At 41.8% G+C, this 20,046-nt stretch overlaps 1 protein-coding gene across 5 annotated transcripts in view; it reads right to left on the bottom strand.

The window, feature by feature from the left end:
• The window catches only part of LRRC8D (leucine rich repeat containing 8 VRAC subunit D), a 115,731-nt gene that overhangs the window by 78,839 nt on the left and 16,846 nt on the right, over positions 1–20,046 (bottom strand). For 3 of the 5 annotated variants that reach the window (XM_022553294.3, XM_030759865.2, XM_022553295.3), the window contains exon 2: positions 15,737–15,878. The exons of the other annotated variants lie outside the window; for them this stretch is intronic. The gene's annotated coding sequence lies outside the window, so the exon portion shown is untranslated. The remainder of the gene's footprint in view (positions 1–15,736; positions 15,879–20,046) is intronic. 5 annotated transcript variants of the gene reach the window in all.

A 20,046-nucleotide genomic window follows, 5' to 3' on the forward strand; every position in this document is an offset into this window, starting at 1 on the left:
ATTCTCTCCCACATGGCACACTTTTAACTAAGAGGGAGAAATAAACCCAGTGAAAATAAAATGCAGTCGTATAGGGAAAGAAACAATGTAGATGATGAACGCAAAGACTATGACCACCCTTACGAAATGATGTCTCAGGGAGCCGTGGCACACAGTAAACCCACCCTGTCTGCCCCTTGCCAAACTCCCATTATAGCCCCATGCTCTGTTCCCCCTTTCCTGACTTGCTACCTCTCTCCCATTGCCAGGTGCAGCCCAGTGGCAGAGACCTGGACACGGTCACCTGACAGCTGTCCTAGTCTCACATTGTCAATACTCACTGGCGTCAGAGCTGTCATTAGGACTCATGAATGATAAATGACAGGAATCTAACTACTCTTATTCTTTTGTCCATTCATTTTTGTCCAATGATATACAAGTCTCACAGAAGTCCTAAGAGTTACAAGAGACTTGGGGGACGTGAAGAGTAACTTCCTCCAGTGAAAGATGAGGAAACTGAGGCTCAGAGAGATTAGCTGACTTCCCTAAACCCATTCTCTGTTACTGGAAGAACTAAGACTAGAACACAGGTTCCCTAAGTTCAATTTTTGTTCCCTCTACCTTATTTCCCCCCACACCCTGCCCCGGACCCAACATCCTGAAGCTTCCTTAAATCACCATCTAAACTTAACATTTCAGGCAAGGGCTGTGTGTTTTAGTTTAAAAGGTCATTCATGGGCAGAGCTGGAACTCCCGGCTCGGGGTCTCTTCCCTCCGCTGTCACGGAACTGCCCCGGAGCCCAAGGGGAGGGTGGCCGCACTGAGGCTGCCGGCTCTGGAGGGGCCCCGGCGGCTGAAGCCGCGACAGTCGTGCGGACGGTGGGTCGGAATCATTGTACCGGAGAAAGGGAAATCTCTCCCAGCAGCCTCAGAAGCAGCGGATTAAAGCTCCACAATCAACCTGATGTACCCTGCATCTGTGGAATACATGAATAGACAACGAATCATTCCAAATTGAGGAGGTGGATTTTGAGAGCAAGGGTTACGATTTTTTCCCCTTTTCCTCTTTTTGTGAGTGTGTATGTGTATGTTTCTGTGTGAGATTTTCTCTGTATAGCTTTGCTTCCACCATTTGCCATAGGGTTCTATCTGTCCTGGTTTTTTTGGTTTGTTAAAAAAAATTTTTTTTTTCTTAATAATTTTTTTTATTTTAATAACTTTATTTTCTTTTATCTTCTCTCTTTCTTTCTTTCCTTCCTTCCTTCCTACCTTCCTTTCTTCCTGTCTTTCTTTCTTTCTACTTTTTCTCCCTTTTATTCTGAGCCGTGTGGATGGAAGGCTCTTGGTGATCCAGCCAGGAGTCAGTGCCGTGCCTCTGAGGCGGGAGAGCCAATTTCAGGACACTGGTCCACAAGAGACCTCCCAGCTCCACATAACACCAAACAACGAAAATCTCCCAGAGATCTCCCTCTCAACACCAGCACCCAGCTTCATTCAACGACCAGGAAGCTACAGTGTTGGACACCCTATTCTGAACAACTAGCAAGACAGGAACACAACCCCACCCATTAGCAGAGAGGCTGCCTAAAGTCATAAGTCCACAGACACCCCAAAACACACCACCAGACGTGGACCTGCCCACCAGAAAGACAAGATCCAGCCTCACCACCAGAACACAGGCACTAGTCCCCTCCACCAGGAAGCCCACACAACCCACTGAAACAACTTTAGCCACTGGGGACAGACACCAAAAACAACGGGAACTACGAACCTGCAGCCTGCAAAAAGGAGACCCCAAACACAGTAAGATAAGCAAAATGAGAAGACAGAAAAACACACAGCAGATGAAGGAGTAAGATAAAAACCCACCAGACCTAACAAATGAAGAGGAAATAGGCAGTCTACCTGAAAAAGAATTCAGAACACTGAGAGTAAAGATGATCCAAAATCTTGGAAATAGAATAGACAAAATGCAAGAAACATTTAACAAGGACCTAGAAGAACTAAAGATGAAACAAGCAATGATGAACAACACAATAAAGGAAATTAAAAATACTCTAGAAGGGATTAATAGCAGAATAACTGAGGCAGAAGAACGGATAAACTGACCTGGAAGATAAAATAGTGGAAATAACTACTGCCGAGCAGAATAAAGAAAAAAGAATGAAAAGAATTGAGGACAGTCTCAGAGACCTCTGGGACAACATTAAACACACCAACATTCGAATTATAGGAGTTCCAGAAGAAGAAGAGAAAAAGAAAGGGACTGAGAAAATATTTGAAGAGATTATAGTTGAAAACTTCCCTAATATGGGAAAGGAAATAGTTAATCAAGTCCAGGAAGCACAGAGAGTCCCATACAGGATAAATCGAAGGAGAAATACACCAAGACACATATTAATCAAACTGTCAAAAATTAAATACAAAGAAAACATATTAAAAGCATCAAGGGAAAAACAGCAAATAACACACAAGGGAATCCCCATAAGGTTACCAGCTGATCTTTCAGCAGAAACTCTGCAAGCCAGAAGGGAGTGGCAGGACATATTAAAGTGATGAAGGAGAAAAACTTGCAACCAAAATTACTCTACCCAGCAAGGATCTCATTCAGATTTGATGGAGAAATTAAAACCATTACAGACAAGCAAAAGCTGAGCGAGTACAGCACCACCAAACCAGCTTTACAACAAATGCTAAAGGAACTTCTCTAGGCAAGAAACACAAGAGAAGGAAAAGATCTACAATAACAAACCCAAAACAATTAAGAAAATGGGAATAGGAATATACATATAGATAATTACCTTAAATGTAAATGGATTAAATGCTCCCACCAAAAGACACAGACTGGCTGAATGGATAAAAAAACAAGACCCATATATATGCTGTCTACAAGAGACCCACTTCAACCTAGAGACACATAAAAACTGAAAGTAAGGGGATGGAAAAAGATACTCCATGCAAATGGAAACCAAAAGAAAGCTGGAGTAGCAATTCTCATATCAGACAAAATAGACTTTAAAATAAAGACTATTAGAAGAGACAAAGAAGGACACTACATAATGATCAACGGATCAATCCAAGAAGAAAATATAACAATTGTAAATATTTATGCACCCAACATAGAAGAACCTCAATACATAAGGCAAACACTAACAGCCATAAAAGGGAAAATCAACAGTAACACATTCATAGTAGGGGACTTTAACACCCAACTTTCACCAATGGACAGATCATCCAAAATGAAGATAAATAAGGAAACAGAAGCTTTAAATGATACATTAAACATGATGGACTTGATGTTTATAGGACATTCCATCCAAAAACAACAGAATACACATTTTTCTCAAGTGCTCATGGAACATTCTCCAGGATAGATCATATCTTGGGTCACAAATCAAGCCTTGGTAAATTTAAGAAAATTGAAATTGTATCAAGTATCTTTTCCGACCACAACACTATGAGACTAGATATCAATTACAGGAAAAGATCTGTAAAATACAAACACATGGAGGCTAAACAATACACTACTTAATAACGAAGTGATCACTGAAGAAATCAAAGAGGAAATTAAAAAATACCTAGAAACAAATGACAATGGAGACACGATGACCCAAAGCGTATGGGATGCAGCAAAAGCAGTTCTAAGAGGGAAGTTTATAGCAATACAATCCTACCTTAAGAAACAGGAAACATCTCGAATAAACAACCTAACCTTGCACCTAAAGCAATTAGAGAAAGAAGAACAAAAAAACCCCACAGTTAGCAGAAGGAAATAAATCATAAAAATCAGAAGAAATAAATGAAAAAGAAATGAAGGAAACGAGAGCAATGATCAATAAAACTAAACACTGGTTCTTTGAGAAGATAAACAAAATTGATAAACCATTAGCCAGACTCATCAAGAAAAAAAGGGAGAAGACTCAAATCAATAGAATAGAAATGAAAAAGGAGAAGTAACAACTGACACTGCAGAAATACAAAAGATCATGAGAGATTACTACAAGCAACTCTATGCCAATAAAATGGACAACCTGGAAGAAATGGACAAATTCTTAGAAATGCACAACCTGCCAAGACTGAACCAGGAAGAAAGAGAAAATACGAACAGACCAATCACAAGCACTGAAATTGAAACTGTGATTAAAAATCTTCCAACAAACAAAAGCCCAGGACCACATGGCTTCACAGGAGAATTCTATCAAACATTTAGAGAAGAGCAAACACCTATCCTTCCCAAACTCTTCCAAAATACAGTAGAGGGAGGAACACTCCCAAAATCATTCTACAAGGCCACCATCACCCTGATATCAAAACCAGACAAGGATGTCACAAAGAAAGAAAACTACAGCCCAATATCACTGATGAACATAGATACAAAAATCCTCAACAAAATACCAGCAAACAGAATCCAACAGCACATTAAGAGGATCATACACCATGATCAAGTGGGGTTTATTCCAGGAATGCAAGGATTCTTCAGTATACGCAAATCAATCAATGTGATACAACATATTAACAAACTGAAGGAGAAAAACCATATGGTTACCTCAATAGATGCAGAGAAAGCTTTCGACAAAATTCATGATTTATGATAAAAACCCTGCAGAAAGTAGGCATAGAGAGAACTTTCCTCAACATAATAAATGCCATATGTGACAAACCCACAGCCAACATCATCCTCAATGGTGAAAAACTGAAAGCATTTCCACTAAGATCAGGAACAAGACAAGGTTGCCCACTCTCACCACTCTTATTCAACATAGTTTTGGAAGTTTTAGCCACAGCAATCAGAGAAGAAAAGGAAATAAAAGGAATCCAAATTGGAAAACAAGAAGTAAAGCTGTCACTGTTTGCAGATGACATGATACTATACATAGAGAATCCTAAAGATGCTACCAGAAAACTACTAGAGCTAATCAATGAATTTGGTAAAGTAGCAGGATACAAAATTAATGCACAGACATCTCTGGCATTCCTATACACTAATGATGAAGAATCTGAAAGTGAAATCGAGAAAACACTCCCATTTACCATTGCAACAAAAAGAATAAAATATCTAGGAATAAACCTACCTAAGGAGACAAAAGACCTGTATGCAGAAAATTATAAGACACTGATGAAAGAAATTAAAGATGATACAAATAGATGGAGAGATATACCATGTTCTTGGATCGGAAGAATCAACATTGTGAAAATGACTCTACTACCCACAGCAATCTACAGATTCAATGCAATCCCTATCAAACTACCACTGGCATTTTTCACAGAACTAGAACAAAAAATTTCACAATTTGTATGGAAACACAAAAGACCCCGAATAGCCAAAGCAATCTTGAGAACGAAAAACGGAGCTGGAGGAATCAGGCTCCCTGACTTCAGACTATACTACAAAGCTACAGTAATCAAGACAGTATGGTACTGGCACAAAAACAGAAAGATAGATCAATGGAACAGGATAGAAAGCCCAGAGATAAACACACACATATGGTCACCTTATCTTTGATAAAGGCGGCAGGAATGTACAGTGGAGAAAGAACAGCCTCTTCAATAAGTGGTGCTGGGAAAACTGGACAGGTACATGTAAAAGTATGAAATTAGATCACTCCCTAACACCATACACAAAAATAAACTTCAAATGGATTAAAGACCTAAATGTAAGGCCAGAAACTATCAAACTCTTAGAGGAAAACATAGGCAGAACACTCTATGACATAAATCACAGCAAGATCTTCTTTGACCCACCTCTTAGAAAAATGGAAATAAAAACAAAAATAAACAAATGGGACCTAATGAAACTTCAAAGCTTTTGCACAGCAAAGGAAACCATAAACAAGACCAAAAGACAACCCTCAGAATGGGAGAAAAATCTGCAAATGAAGCAACTGACAAAGGATTAATTTCCAAAATTTATAGGCAGCTCATGCAGCTCGATAACAAAAAACCAAACCACCCAATCCAAAAATGGGCAGAAGACCTTAATAGACATTTCTCCAAAGAAGATATACAGTCTGCCAACAAACACGTGAAAGAATGCTCAACATCATTAATCATTAGAGAAATGCAAATCAAAACTACAATGAGATATCATCTCACACCAGTCAGAATGTCCATCATCAAAAGATCTAGAAACAATAAATGGTGGAGAGGGTGTGGAGAAAAGGGAACACTCTTGCACTGCTGGTGGGAATGTGAATTGGTACAGCCACTATGGAGAACAGTATGGAGGTTCCTTAAAAAACTACAAATTAAACTACCATATGACCCAGCAATCCCACTACTGGGCAGATACCCTGAGAAAACCATCATTCAAAAAGAGTCATGTACTGAAATGTTCACTGCAGCTCTATTTACAATAGCCTGGAGATGGAAACAACCTAAGTGTCCATCATCGGATGAATGGATAAAGAAGATGTGGCACATATATACAATGGAATATTACTCAGCCATAAAAAGAAATGAAACTGAGCTATTTGTAATGAGGTGTATGGACCTAGAGTCTGTCATAGAGAGTGAAGTAAGTCAGAACGAGAAAGACAAATACCGTATGCTAACACATATATATGGAATTTAAGGGAAAAAAAAATGTCCTGAAGAACCTAGGGGTAAGACGGGAATAAAGACACAGACCTACCAGAAAATGGACTTGAGGATATGGGGAGGGGGAAGGGTAAGCTGTGACAAAGGGAGAGAGTGGCATGGACATATATACACTACCAAACAAAAATAGATAGCTAGTGGGAAGCAGCCACATAGCACAGGGAGATCAGCTCGGTGCTTTGTGACCACCTAGAGGGGTGGGATGGGGGGGTGGGAGTCGCAAGAGGGAAGAGATATGGGAACATATGTATAACTGATTCACTTTGTTATAAAGCAGAAACTAACACACCATCGTAAAGTAATTATACTCCAATAAAGATGTAAAAAAAAAAAAAAAGGTCATTCATGGTATTCATCTTCCTCTATCAACCAGAAAAACAAACAAACAAAAGAAACACCACCACCAGCATCTAATCCTCACTGACAAAACCCAGCTGGGCCCTCAATGATACAGGACTATTACTTGTCCTAAATCAGTGAGCTCCTTTACCCAAGTTAACTGTGAACTCACTTTCGACTGTCTTCTCAAGGTCCCCTCGCTCTCAGCAGAATTCATTTGCTCCTACCTCACGGAGAAAACCCAAGCCATCAGGAAGGAACCTTCTCAACTTCCTTGCAGCCTCCACTTGCGTACTTATCCACAGTCGCAAGTGTCTTTCCCTCCTCCTCTCCTGTCTCAAAGGAATGAACGTCCCTATTCCCTCCCGAGACAAGCCTGCACTCCAGACTCTGGCCACCCTATCTCTTCTGGAACCTTACTCCCTTAGTTATTCTCTCTTCTACCTTCAGTCACTTCCTCTCCACTACTTTCAACTAAAATATAAGCTCTAGTTACCATGATACACAAAAAATATTCCTCCATGGACAAATGTGTACACACACACACACACACACTCACTCCGCTCAGTGCCCCTGCTTCTCAACTCCTATTCTATTCATCCATGACAACCTAGATTTAGACTTCAGAACTCTCTACCAACTAAATACCTAATCACCAAATTCATCTCCCATTTTTAATCTTTACCTGAACTTCCTGTGGCCTTGGACACACCTGACAGTTTTCCCTATGTAACACCTGGGCGATTTGGCAAGTTGCTTACCTGAGCTTTAGATAGTTTATCTGTAAAGGACAGTAACAATAATTATTTCAGGGGGTATTGTAAAAATTCTCTGACATAATATACGGAAACAAAACCCAAAACCCTGGTGCTTAATATTATCATCTGTATTTGTGGATTTCCCTGGTCCTCTTTCTTTCTCCCCTTCTTCTGTCTGTTGTCGTCGGTCCTTGGGCCATCCCTGGGAATTTCAACTATCTTCATGGCTGGAACCACCAGTTCCAGTCCCTCCACAATACACGTCTCCAACCCTGACTTCTCTCCTGGAGTCTGGGTCTCTCAAGATCAGCTGAGTGCCCACAGGCACCCCAACTTTACTTCAAACTGAACTCACTATTGTCTCTCCAAACTTGCTCCTCTGCTGTCTTCCATCCCGATGAATGACACCCTCAGACAGTGAATCTTCCCAACGAGAAACATCAAGAGTCACCTTTCTTCTTCTTCCCTCTTACTCCCCTCCCACTTTCCACCAAATCAGCAAACAATTCTTTCTCCTAAGTGATTCTCAAATCCATCCTCTCCTCTCCTTTCCCGCCATCATCACCTTAGGTCTGGTCCTCATTATGTCTACCTCGATTATTTCAACAGCCACTAGGCTTCTCCCTGCTTTCTTTTCACATACCTTAAGACAGTGACTTAAGCATTTATTTCACCTTTGATGATTCCGCAATGCTGCCAGGAAAAAGTCGACACTTCCAGAAATAGCAATGTACAACCCTAGACAAGGCTGGACCAAGAATCTGAACCAAGATGCACCTCCTGCTCTCCTCGCTTCTGCACCACGACCCCTCTGCTCCAGTCCCACATACTTGGTGCTCCTTACCGGGCTCTGAACCTGGGCTGTTTCTTCTTCCTTTTTTTTTTTTTTTTTCCTGTTCAGCCTGATAAATAATCCTATCCCTCCAATATTTAGCACTAAACTCACCTCCGGCATGAATTCTTTCCTCACAAACAAGAAAGAACAAAGCACTCCCTCCTTTGTGCCCCACTCTCTATTATTATTTATTAAAAGGTATTGCTTTAAAGTGTTCCACATTCTAAGTTCCAGTTAATGATTTGTGCGTCTATCTTCTAAGGTCAGGCACTGTGTCATACTCACATTGTATCTTCAGAATTTAGCACAATGACTGGTGTACAGCAGATAGGAGGAGGAGAGATAAGGGAACTAAGATTTAATAGTTTGGAATGAAGTAGTATAGCTGTCAATTACATTAGAATAATTGAAGAAGAGAGGAGCTGGTAAGACAGGTGGACCTGACAGCTGGTGAGATGATCACAGAGGAACCTGAATGAGAAATGGAAAATGTCCGCACTGATGAAGTCCTCTCCTGAGGATGTGAGGTCAGTCAGGTCAGAGGCTGGGGCTGTTGTCATTAAATGCAGGTGAATAGCTCCTATTTAAAGCACAATAGGAGAACAATTCCAACAGCCCAAGGACATTGGTCTTATAAGCAGGTTTTGGACTCTAGAACATTCTACATTATCATTTTATCAGACTTTATGCAAGCTTAGTATCTTTCAGTAGGTGGGCTGCGTCCCTCTACTATATCCATAAAGCACCTTAAGAACGGCAGACAAAAAAGACATGTAAATGCCTGCTTATCAAATAAAGCAACCTAGCATTTGGTGTGACATACAATGGAGACTGGAGAGAGAACGATACCCCCGAGCTGGGAACAGAGTGAAGCAAAGTAAAACTTGGAGAAAACCCGAGCTGAAACTGGCAGTGTTTTCCCAATAATAAACATCTATAATTAACAGGCTTTCAAGAGTATTCGGCCATATATTACGGCATCACATCTCATAAAACATTCATTCAAAAGCCATATCAGGAATGCATATCCCAGCTCTATGAGCACGCGCAGATCACTGAAGAAGAGAGGACTTTGAAGTGAAACACCCACTGCCCTACATAGATGACCAAGCATGAAAGGGAGCCGTGATTGCTAAAAAAAAGAAATAATAATAAAATCGAGAAGAAAGTGTAATGTCAGGAATGTTAGGGTTACGTTAAATTATGCTACTAAATAAATAATATTCCTGAAGGAGTAAACACATTTCTCGAAAATACATTTGCAGATGTAAAGGGCTAGCACATACAAATAAGGGCAAGACAGCCACCCAAAATAATCTCAAATAGTTTTGAACTTTTAAATTTATATCAATCATGATAATAAGATCAAGTCATGTAAGTGTACGGGTAAGATAAGGCATATTTCAAAGCCCTAGTAATTTAAAAAAGTGAATCAACGACCCAGGAACACACAAATAAGCCATCTGAACAAAACAGAGATCTCAGAAGGAGATCTGTATAAATGTACACTTATATGCTAGAGGTGGCACCAAAAATCTGTGGAGAAAGAGTGGATTATTTGGTAAATAGTGTTGAAGAAACTGGCTCACAAGATGAACAGTTTTTAAAAAATAAAAATGAATTTACACCTCGTATCTTAAACTTCGAATCGTTTAAAAACCCAAGAGTAAATCTATAAAGCTAAGAAAGTGAAGAGAGACTATAATATGAGCCTAGAACAGGGAAGCGTTTCTTAAATGACTCAAAATGCACAGACCACAATAATGTTAAAAACTGGTGGGTTCAACTACATTAAAATTAAAGATTTTGTTGTTGTTGTTACTGAAAGGCACCACACACAAACTTATCAGACAAGTGACATACTGGGAGAAAGTATCCACTATATCCAAAGCTAACGAGGCATTAACTTCTAGAATATACAAGGAACTCCACAAGAATTCTTTCAAGGAACTTTTTACAAGAAAAGGGGAAGAGACCCAATTCACAGAAACGGGCAATTAAGTACGTGAAGAGACGCTCAACCTCACTTATAAATCAAAACAAGGCAAAATTCAACCATGAGCCACAATGAACATCTAATGGATAGCAAAAATCAGGAAATTTGTTAATAAGAAAAGAAATCATCGTGTAGAATTGGTGGAGATATAAAACTGACAACAATCTGAGCAGTTCCTCGTAAAATCAGTATGCTGTGTCCTAAGATCCAGCAATATTGCTTGTGGACGATACTGCCTCAAGAAACTCTTACCAACAGATTCAATACACTCATGACTATAAGTATACGTTCCTTGGGGGGGGAAAAGAGCATACATACTGCATGGAAGCCAAAAATACTTATAAAAATGTTGACGCTTTCATGTCACTATTCCTAAAGTCGGCATGTTCTGTATGATTTTAACTGAACCTCTGCTGAAAACGTAGGTAAGACTAAACAAAATGTTCTCGTTTCTCTTCACAGGTGAGGTTAAGGACAGAGAAAGAAGCAGATGTGATGACAGAAATGTTTTAGCCTGGGGACTGACAAACGTGGATCCGAGGCCAGGCCTCAGCTTGTCCATGTGACCTGGATAAACTACAATCTCCACTTGCCTCAGTTTCTTTACCTATACAAGCGGGATATTACCCACGCTGCACAACACCGGGAAGATTACAGATAATCCAAATAAAGCATTCAATAAATAGAAAGTGATTTTTTTTTTTTTTAACCAGAAAAAAGAGCATCATGCACTAACCCTAACAGATTTTGGTGCCCTGCCTAATCTGCCTTCAACAGAACACCAAAACCTCAGCAATGGGCATGGAAATCAGAGAGACAGATTCAATATGAACCTATATGCCAGCTTTTTCCACTACAGAACAGGGTAAATAATCTCTCTCCTTCTATACACTTATTGAAAACTGTAAAAGTTAAGATTGGGAGGGCTCTTTTAGCTTCTGCGAAATGAATACAAGGCTGCAGATGGTGGCAGTTATGACAGTGGGGACCCTGGGACTGGTGTCGGAGTCCTGACTCAACAAACTTAATAAGGAAGCACCGTAGGCAGAATGTCGGGAGAATGCTCTTAGAAGAACTCCAGTTATCCGTGACTGAGTAACTACAGGACCTCAAAGCTGACCATGAAAACAATTAACCCAGAAACAAGATCAGATCCAAAGTTAGGACTTTACACATTACCTATTTAATGTACAACGAAGACGAAAAATTCCACTTGGGAATCTTTATAACCTGACGGCTAACGTAACGTACATCACCATTTCTGCATCCGCAGCCTGGAGCAGTTGTTTTACTTCAGTCCTGAGTCCCAACCTGTGGACTTCAGGACCCTGGCAGAAGTCGGTAGACTGAACCCCTGTCCCACTCATACATGTACTACTATTTTACAAATACGGGAAAATGCTGTGGTGATTCTTTATAATATATATCCAGTTAAGTAATATTAAAGAGTGACTTTGTCACTAAATATTACCAATCATCAGAAATGAGAAGTAAAACTCTGAACAAGTCAAAACCTTTGAAATCCTTTAGTAGTAAATAAAAGTTTCCTGATTTTTGTAAGGGTTGAGAACCACTGCTTTAAAGTTCACAATTTCCAATTGAAGATAGTTTTTATTTTATAATAGACATGAAGGAAAAGAGAGAGGGTTTTGAAAAAATGAAAATCCTAATGCACATTTATCTCCATTCCTAGTCCTCTCTTGGCCATAAACTTTTCCTTGGCATTTAACATCAAAGCTAGCTACCCTTTCATTCTTAGTTCACAAGCCATTGCAACTGTTTAAAACAGACAGAAGTGGCAGTGCATTGTGTATTAAGAAAATATGCATATATCATTCCATTCCTTACTTATAAAAGAAAAGATCACTCAGGGGCTTCCCTGGTGGCGCAGTGGTTGAGAGTCCGCCTGCCGATGCAGGGGACACGGGTTCGTGCCCCGGTTGCGGAAGATCCCACATGCCGCGGAGCGGCTGGGCCCGTGAGCCATGGCCGCTAGCCTCCGCGTCCAGAGCCTGTGCTCCGCAACGGGAGAGGCCACAACAGTGAGAGGCCCGCGTACCGCAAAAAAAAAAAAAAAAATCACTCAGTTTATCTCCCTTTCCTCCCCCTCCCTCTCCCCCACCTTCTCCCCCTTCTCCTGATGCTTTGACACAATTCTACAAAGGGGAAGTTATAGATCACTACAGATACTTCAATTGTTGAAGACAAAATAAATATTTTATCCAGCATATCCCACTGAAAATATACTCTAAATTTTAATTTATATTCTTCTCGGTGTAACATAAAATTCCTAGCTAAAGAGAGCCTCAACATTAAATGTTGCAAAAATAAGAAAAATAAACTTATTTCCATCTGGGGAGTATTATAAAAATATTTAATATATAAAGTATATATGGATTTTCCCATGTATTTTATAATATAAGCTTTTCAGTGAGTTATCCTGAACTGGGGTGGGGAAGTTGGGGGGCTATGTACAGTGGTCATACATTATGTAGGGTAGTGGAGTATGAAGAGAGCTATACACATCATTTATTAATTTTTTAATTTATTATTTCTTTTCTGGGATGTAAACTATGTCCTAGGGGTAAACCAGAAATGTTGTTTTTTACTCTAAGAAGTTAAAATATGCTAATCTGACCTTTCAAAAAGATACTGTTCACTAAGACCTGACATAAAATATCTGTAAATTAAAATATGCCATTAGAATGTTGGCAGCAGAAAACAAATCACAATGATGCAAACACAGCTAAATCTAGTCACTAACACAGAGGAAGTGTAAATTTCAAACATGGAAAAAACAACAACAACAATAAAACCCCCTAAGCTCTGGGTAGAGAGGAATGGGAAAAGACCTGGAGATTTAGGTGAAGTTAATCTCGAGTCAGTGTTTATCAGCTCTCTTTTAGAAAAGCAAAAGACCATCTGAATCAGCGTTGCCATCTCTTCCTTAAGCGGCCACTTTCCAGATTACAAGAGAGCCAAGCACTATAAAGCAGAAGACTCTTGTTCAAGTCCCAGCATGTCCAATTACTAGTATGACCACTGACAAGTCGCATTTTATCAGCCTCAGTTTCCTCGCTCCACCAAATAGAATAAATGAATCCTATTTCAGACTGTTAAACAGAGTAATAAATTATACAGGAGATATAGAAAATGCGCAATGAGGATCTGAAGGCCATTTATTATGATTCCTGGGTTATTATTTAATTAGTATCAAATTCCACTAGGGTGGGAATAAATCCTGTTCCTAAATAGGGGACAAGTTTGGGAGGTCACAAAGGCTGTTCTATTTTATCTTGAAACAGAATGACAGATGCTGAGGAAGGTCCTCAGGTGAATTAATGAATCAGAGAGCCAGGAGTATACCTGGGTATAAAAATAGAGGCAAAATACTACGGTTGTACAGGTCTTGCAAGAGTTTCTCTTAATGACTTGTTTTCACTTTTAATCTCATGATGTATTTGGCAAGAAGAGGCATAAACACAGGCTTCTCACAATTAAATTCAAACTTAAGAAGTCCACATCTATCTAGAAAAAGATAAAATTAATTGCTCAGCGCTCATAGTGTATCTTGGCTACTTAATGCTAACACAATTATGCCAATTACTGATAATATCACAATGCTCAAAGCACCTGCGTTTTAAAAGAGATTAAAGTTCTGAAGGCTACTGGAATAATGGGATCTTATAATTTAAATTACGTCCATGCTGCTAATAAGAAAAAGAAAGGGAGGGAGGGGAAAGTACAAATGTACCAGGCTGAGTAACTACAAAAGATTTTCCTCTCAAAGCAAAATTAATTATGTAGTAAATAATATTTCACTACAAAAAACATCAGCATTAGAGTGGTATAGTCAGCATAGGACATCACAAATTTAAATTCTACAACCAACCCTGCTTCCCGAGAAAGCTTGACCACCCAATAAGGTGAAGGGACTAAGTGCACATAGTACTGTGATTTTGCACTTTCCCTCCCTGCTACAGAAAGAGGCTCTTCTTTGCAGAATCTCACTTTCCTCCCCTCTAGTCATTTGCATGGATCCCTTCTTCCAAAAGAAAGAGAAAGAAGATACTACTGGCTTTAACTTCATCCAAACATTTAAATTGAGGCTACAATCTTCCCATCAAACTGCCTCTCGCCTCCTCTCAACCATCACACCTCCTTTAGTGTCCCTCCACAAGACTGGAGTTCAACCAGGTAGACAAATAAAGGTGGGGAAACAAGACGGAAAAGTCCGTCTGATTTAGTCCGCAGAGGAGCTGCCAGGGAAATGAAGAAGCAAAAACTCTGCGCATAAAACCAACCTTTCCTCTAGCATTTTGTTCTCCACCTATGCACTTCTGAGATGGAGTAAGACAAGCAATGTGAAACTGTAACCTACCCAGTGAATTTGAGAAAAGTCGTTCTCAATTTTACTCTGATGAAAAATGGCATTTAATGAATAAAGATGTCGGGCTTCTACCTTTAAAAGTACCTCTGTCTCAGCAAGAGAGGCTGGCTAAGAATCCACAACTGGAATTAACAAGCCAGACATCAGACTAAACATCTCAGAACTAGCTTCCCCTCATTCTCGGTCACTACCTTTCCAGTGTGTGTCTGCATCACCAACTCCCTCAGTTCCTGACAGCCTGGCTCTTCCAAAATGGAAAGCAAAGAGCCTGGACTCCTCTGTTTCACCGGCTGAGGAGCTGGTGAGATTTCTTAGCCCGGACACCAAGCCTCTTGCTCCCCTTTCCACCTTACAAATCACCCTCAACTCATCCTCCTTCTCCCCCAGGTCCCCACCCCTCCCACTCACATTACTCTTAATAACACCCAAGCCACCCATTTCTGTAGATAACCCCTGGCCTGGAGAACAAAGTGAAGAACAAAGAGCCGCTGCTTCAGGCGGCAGGAGGAGGAGAGGCGAGGGTGGAGAGGGCAGCTGAGGACTGGGAAGCCTCCCGGGCACAAGCAGCCCAGCCTGGAAAGCTCCTGCCTAGGGTGGGTGAGGAAGCGGGGCAGGTCCCGTGGGCGCCGCGTGCTGCCACGCGCCTTATCGCCGGGGTCCAACGCACCCGGGTAGCAGAGCCACAGAGTTTGGAGAGATCCTCCTGGACAGAAAGCAGCCAGCGGGGCGCAACCTAGAAAAGGCACAGGCGAGTGAGGCTGCAGCGCGGGAGCTGCAGATCCGCTGAATGACTGAGTGATAGCCCAGCGCCCGGCCCGCGGGCTCGCAACCCAGCCCCGCACCTGGACCAGGCGGCCACCCTGCTCCCTCAGGGCGCTCTCCTCTCCGGGGACTGGCTTCCGGCGGGCTCCGCGAGCTGGAACCGGCGCGACTTCACTCTTCCATCCTGGGACCGGCGGCACGTTACAGACAGCCCTGCACTTCCTGTTTGAAACACACAGGGGAGAGAAAGACCGAGAGAGATCCGAGTGCCGGCCAAGCGGAGGGAGGGACTCAGGCCGGCGAGGAGGGCGGACGAGGGGGCTGCGGGTTGCATAACCACCGCCGCCCGCCTCGCACGGTCCGCGGCACCCAGCGCTCTCCCGGAGGGCGACCCGCCACCCCGGCGGCCCGCGAGGTGGCTGCCCGCGGCCCGGCCTCCCCCTGCCGGCGGCCTCGCCTGCGGCGCACTGGCAGCCCTTCCGCTTCCAGCCCCCGCCTGGGTTTCCCCCTCCCCGCGCGGACCTAAGTCAACTACAAGCTGTCCGCCTGCCTCAGTGTTCCTCCTTTCCTCTCCTCTCCTCTCCTCTCCGCCCCCGGAAAAAAAAAAAATCGGCCGGAGGGGAAGGTATAAAGACAAGCTGAGCCTTTCCAGGGGAGAGGAAGCTGGATTTACGCACAATTTTAAACTTAGCCACATGCCAGTATATCCACTACAGCTCAGCTGCCGAAAGAGCTTCTGGATGGGAAATTACTTCTCTTGCGCCTGGCTGACTCAAAAGGGAGAGCGTTCATGCAGCAGCCACGAACTGCCAAAAAAAATAAAAGATAAAAAAAGTATTCCGGGCTCCTAGGCTAGTTGTCTACTGGGATCCTTACCGGCACAGTGCCCTAATATTTACATAAACCAATTCCACACAAAAGATCATCATATAGTGCATTCTTCCAGAAAACAATTAAGTATTTCTCTGGGTGTATGAATCACAGAGCAGTTCCAAAGTTCTGCGTTTGTCCATGTTGTCACCCTCTGACTTGGGTGAACTTCGGGGTAGTGTTTAAAAGACAGTAAACAGGTGGTTTAAGAATCTGCCATAGGCAGAGTGTACCAGCTCTAGGAGTCCGCTTATGCGTTCAGTGCCCAGTTTCTGGGCTTCCAGGTGTGGACAGATTCACCGGTACCCTGCGTGCCCTTGCACACGAATCTATCAGGTTGCAAGGCACCTACGGCACTGTCTCTGATAAAACAGCTCCTTTTATCATCAAGGTGATAGCTTAAATAAAAGTCATTCCTGTTTCAAAACTCAACATGGAGAACAGAATATAAAGGATGATTATTCTACATAAAAACTTAAATTTTGACTGAAAGAAAGAAACTGATGGACATTAAGCCCCTGCTAAGCGTTAGCATCTCATTTTAATCTCCCTTTAGTCTTAATATTTCCCAACAGATCTGCAAAAGTCCTATTCTCATATTCCCAGTTGAGGAAGCAGGGTCAGAGAAGTTAAGTAACTGTCCTGATGTCTTAGCTAGAAAGTGGTCAAATGGAGAATTGAATAAGAGTTCTTTCCTAAGTGTAAAATCTGGGCCATTTCCTCTAAGCTCTGCTTATTCTCAAAACAATAGTGAATTCTCAGAGAAAAATCAAGCCCATCGACCATCTGTGATCCATTCCTTCATCTCCAAATGAGCCTGCAATTCCATGCTATCACTCTGTTGAACTAGCTAGTCTCCTTTCCCACCTGAATAATATGTACCTTGATTACTTGAGCAGAGGACACCGTGCTCTTTCCCATTATCTACCACTGGCTCTGTCCGCCTTTTCAGAATTACTCGGTGGCAAAAGTTCAAAAGGTTCTAGGATAGCCACTCATATGCCAAGGTACAAAGTCTATCCAGTTCAGAACCTAATCTGCTGACTAATATTTGTTCCCTGAATTCTCTTCCAACTGGGCCCTTTTAAGAAGAAGGCAAACAAACAAACAAAAACCACACCAAACAAAACAAAACATGCGTGGACTCCACTCTCAGTGAAACTTGAAATTCTCTCACTTTCCATTTCCTTCTGCTTTGGCACTTAGTTCACACTCACCTGTCAATAGCATGCTGCCATCAGCCTCCTGACAAGCCAAGAAACAGAGCATGTATTAAGAGGTGATTAAGAATCTTGGCAATGAGACCCCAGATGCTTGAGCGGAGAGTGACGGAGAAAGTGAGGGCTTTTGTCTTGTCTCCTGATGAGCTATGTCTCACTCGCCCTTCCCCACCACCTCACTCAGCAGCGCAGACTCTGGAGCTGTAGGGCGTGCAGGTGAAGGGCAAGGACAGTTCAAGTGTGCCGGTAGGGGCTGGGCAGGGGCAGATGCACTCCCATCCTTCAGGTTCGCACAGTGGCATGCGGGCTTATTACTAAAAACCTCCTGAGGGATCTTAGCATGCTTTTAGGGTCCAGGTCTGCCTCTGCTGCCATCATTTTCCTTCTCTCAGTCCCTTGCTTACCCTGGACCTGTCCACTCTTCATTTCTTTTCACAAACCTAATGCTTCTTCCCAAAGCACTGCCATTGCTTTCCCACAAAGTACCTGGTGGGAGGGAGGGAGGAAGGAGGGCACTGAACTCAAAACTTCTCTCAATTCTCTCTCATTTAAAAAAAAAAAAAAGTCAATAATTACCATGTTTTGGATACAATTCTATTTTAAAATACCTTTTGGTATCCCTGCCTTCATTTCTGTTACTCATAAATCCAAGAGCCTAAAAGGAAAACCTCTAAAGAAAAATGAAATTCTTGAGACAAAGCAAAGGAAACATGCTTAAATTAAGCTGTCTGGATCCCAAAGTTCATAGTTTGGATAATACAACATCCTAAGATTGCATCCATTCCTGACAAGTATATATCCTAACAATCACAAGACCAAAGCATCATATCGTACTTTCTCACAGCTCAGCTATTCTCCTGCCCCTTCTGTATTTCATGGAAAGTGTTTCTTCCTTGCCACCATTAGGCAGAAAAAAATATTAAAATAACAACCTCATAAAAAGAGAAAAAAATGCTCCCAAGTAGGCACAAATGACTCCACAAAAAATAAAACTGATTTTGGAAGAATACTGGAGGTTAATTTTGCAAGTCTCCACTCCCTAAGTACCACAGTCCGTGGACCAAGACAGCAAAGTGTGAAAGCCATTTTAGAGGCTCCAAATTAAGTGACAAAAGATAGCTTTCCTGAGGACTAATGGGTGTGGAGGAAGAGATGATAAACTCATATCCCAAAACGATGCTCTTTATCTTTCTTCATCTTAAAAGAGAAAGACCTTACTTTGGTGATTAAAAATGTCTGCCACACGATTTCTCTGTGTGAGGAATCTTGGCCATTATTACAGCTGGATTTTCTGCACACAAAAAAAGAAAAATGACAACAAGCCATCTGGTTACCTAAGAGACTGTCTCTCTGTAATAGCAGCCTTCACAGCGGCATCCCTGTCTCTGTCTTCACTTCCAGGGTAGCACATGCAACAGGCTTTTCTGTGAAGGAGGTCTCTGGCACTCACACTCATCTCCCGGCCTCTGCAAAACCTGGGCCGTGGCTTTCAAGGAAAATGTCTTCAGAGCCAACTGGCTGGCTTGATTGGCATTTACCCACGGATGGTTATTAGCCATTTTCAAGGAGCCAGAGTGTCATTTCCCATGGCAAAAATGTAGCAAGGGGATGCAAATCACCTTTTTAGAAAAGTCTGCCTGCAAGATGGTTTAGGCTCCCTCCTAGGCACAAGAGCCTCCTGGTTTCAAGTAAGTTGAGAAGGAAAGCACTACTCAGAACACCTGCAGCATTACTTGGAAGACCCAGCTACACGTCAGAAACACAGGCCTGGGTGGCTACAGGCGTAAGCTGGTATGTCCCTGAGCTCAGTGCTTCAAAGCACACACATCTTGAGCAGAATGAGTAACATTTACATAGGACCCACACATGCCCTGCCTCACTGGATTCTCAGAACTGCCTTTGCAAGGAGGTCTCATTACCACTGTGCTAGAAGTGGAGCTCATAGGTGTTTTTCTCAAAGCAGTAGGTAATGGAGCTAAAATTCACCCTGGGTCTGTTCTTCCTCTGAATTGAGAAGAAATGAGTAGGTGCATTTTGGCTGTGGATTTATTATTCTGTGCTACACATCTTTTGCTCAGAAGAATCTCTCTCAACTATATCACATGATTTCATCAACTTCCCAAGTTGTTTGAAAGAGTAAACTATAAACATGTATTTTCCAACGGGCCAACTGATTCTTAGCAATATGTCAATATAAATTAGGTTAAACATGATCTTAGGTTGCAGCTGAAAAGTATTTAATAAAATAATAAATAAGACAGATCCACAGGTCGATCAAACTGTGATGGACAAAATCTTTT

Source organism: Delphinapterus leucas, chromosome 1, assembly GCF_059928025.1.
Source record: "Delphinapterus leucas isolate spDelLeu-1000000601 "Yukka" chromosome 1, BTC_Dleu_Yukka2, whole genome shotgun sequence".
Lineage (NCBI taxonomy): Eukaryota > Metazoa > Chordata > Mammalia > Artiodactyla > Monodontidae > Delphinapterus > Delphinapterus leucas.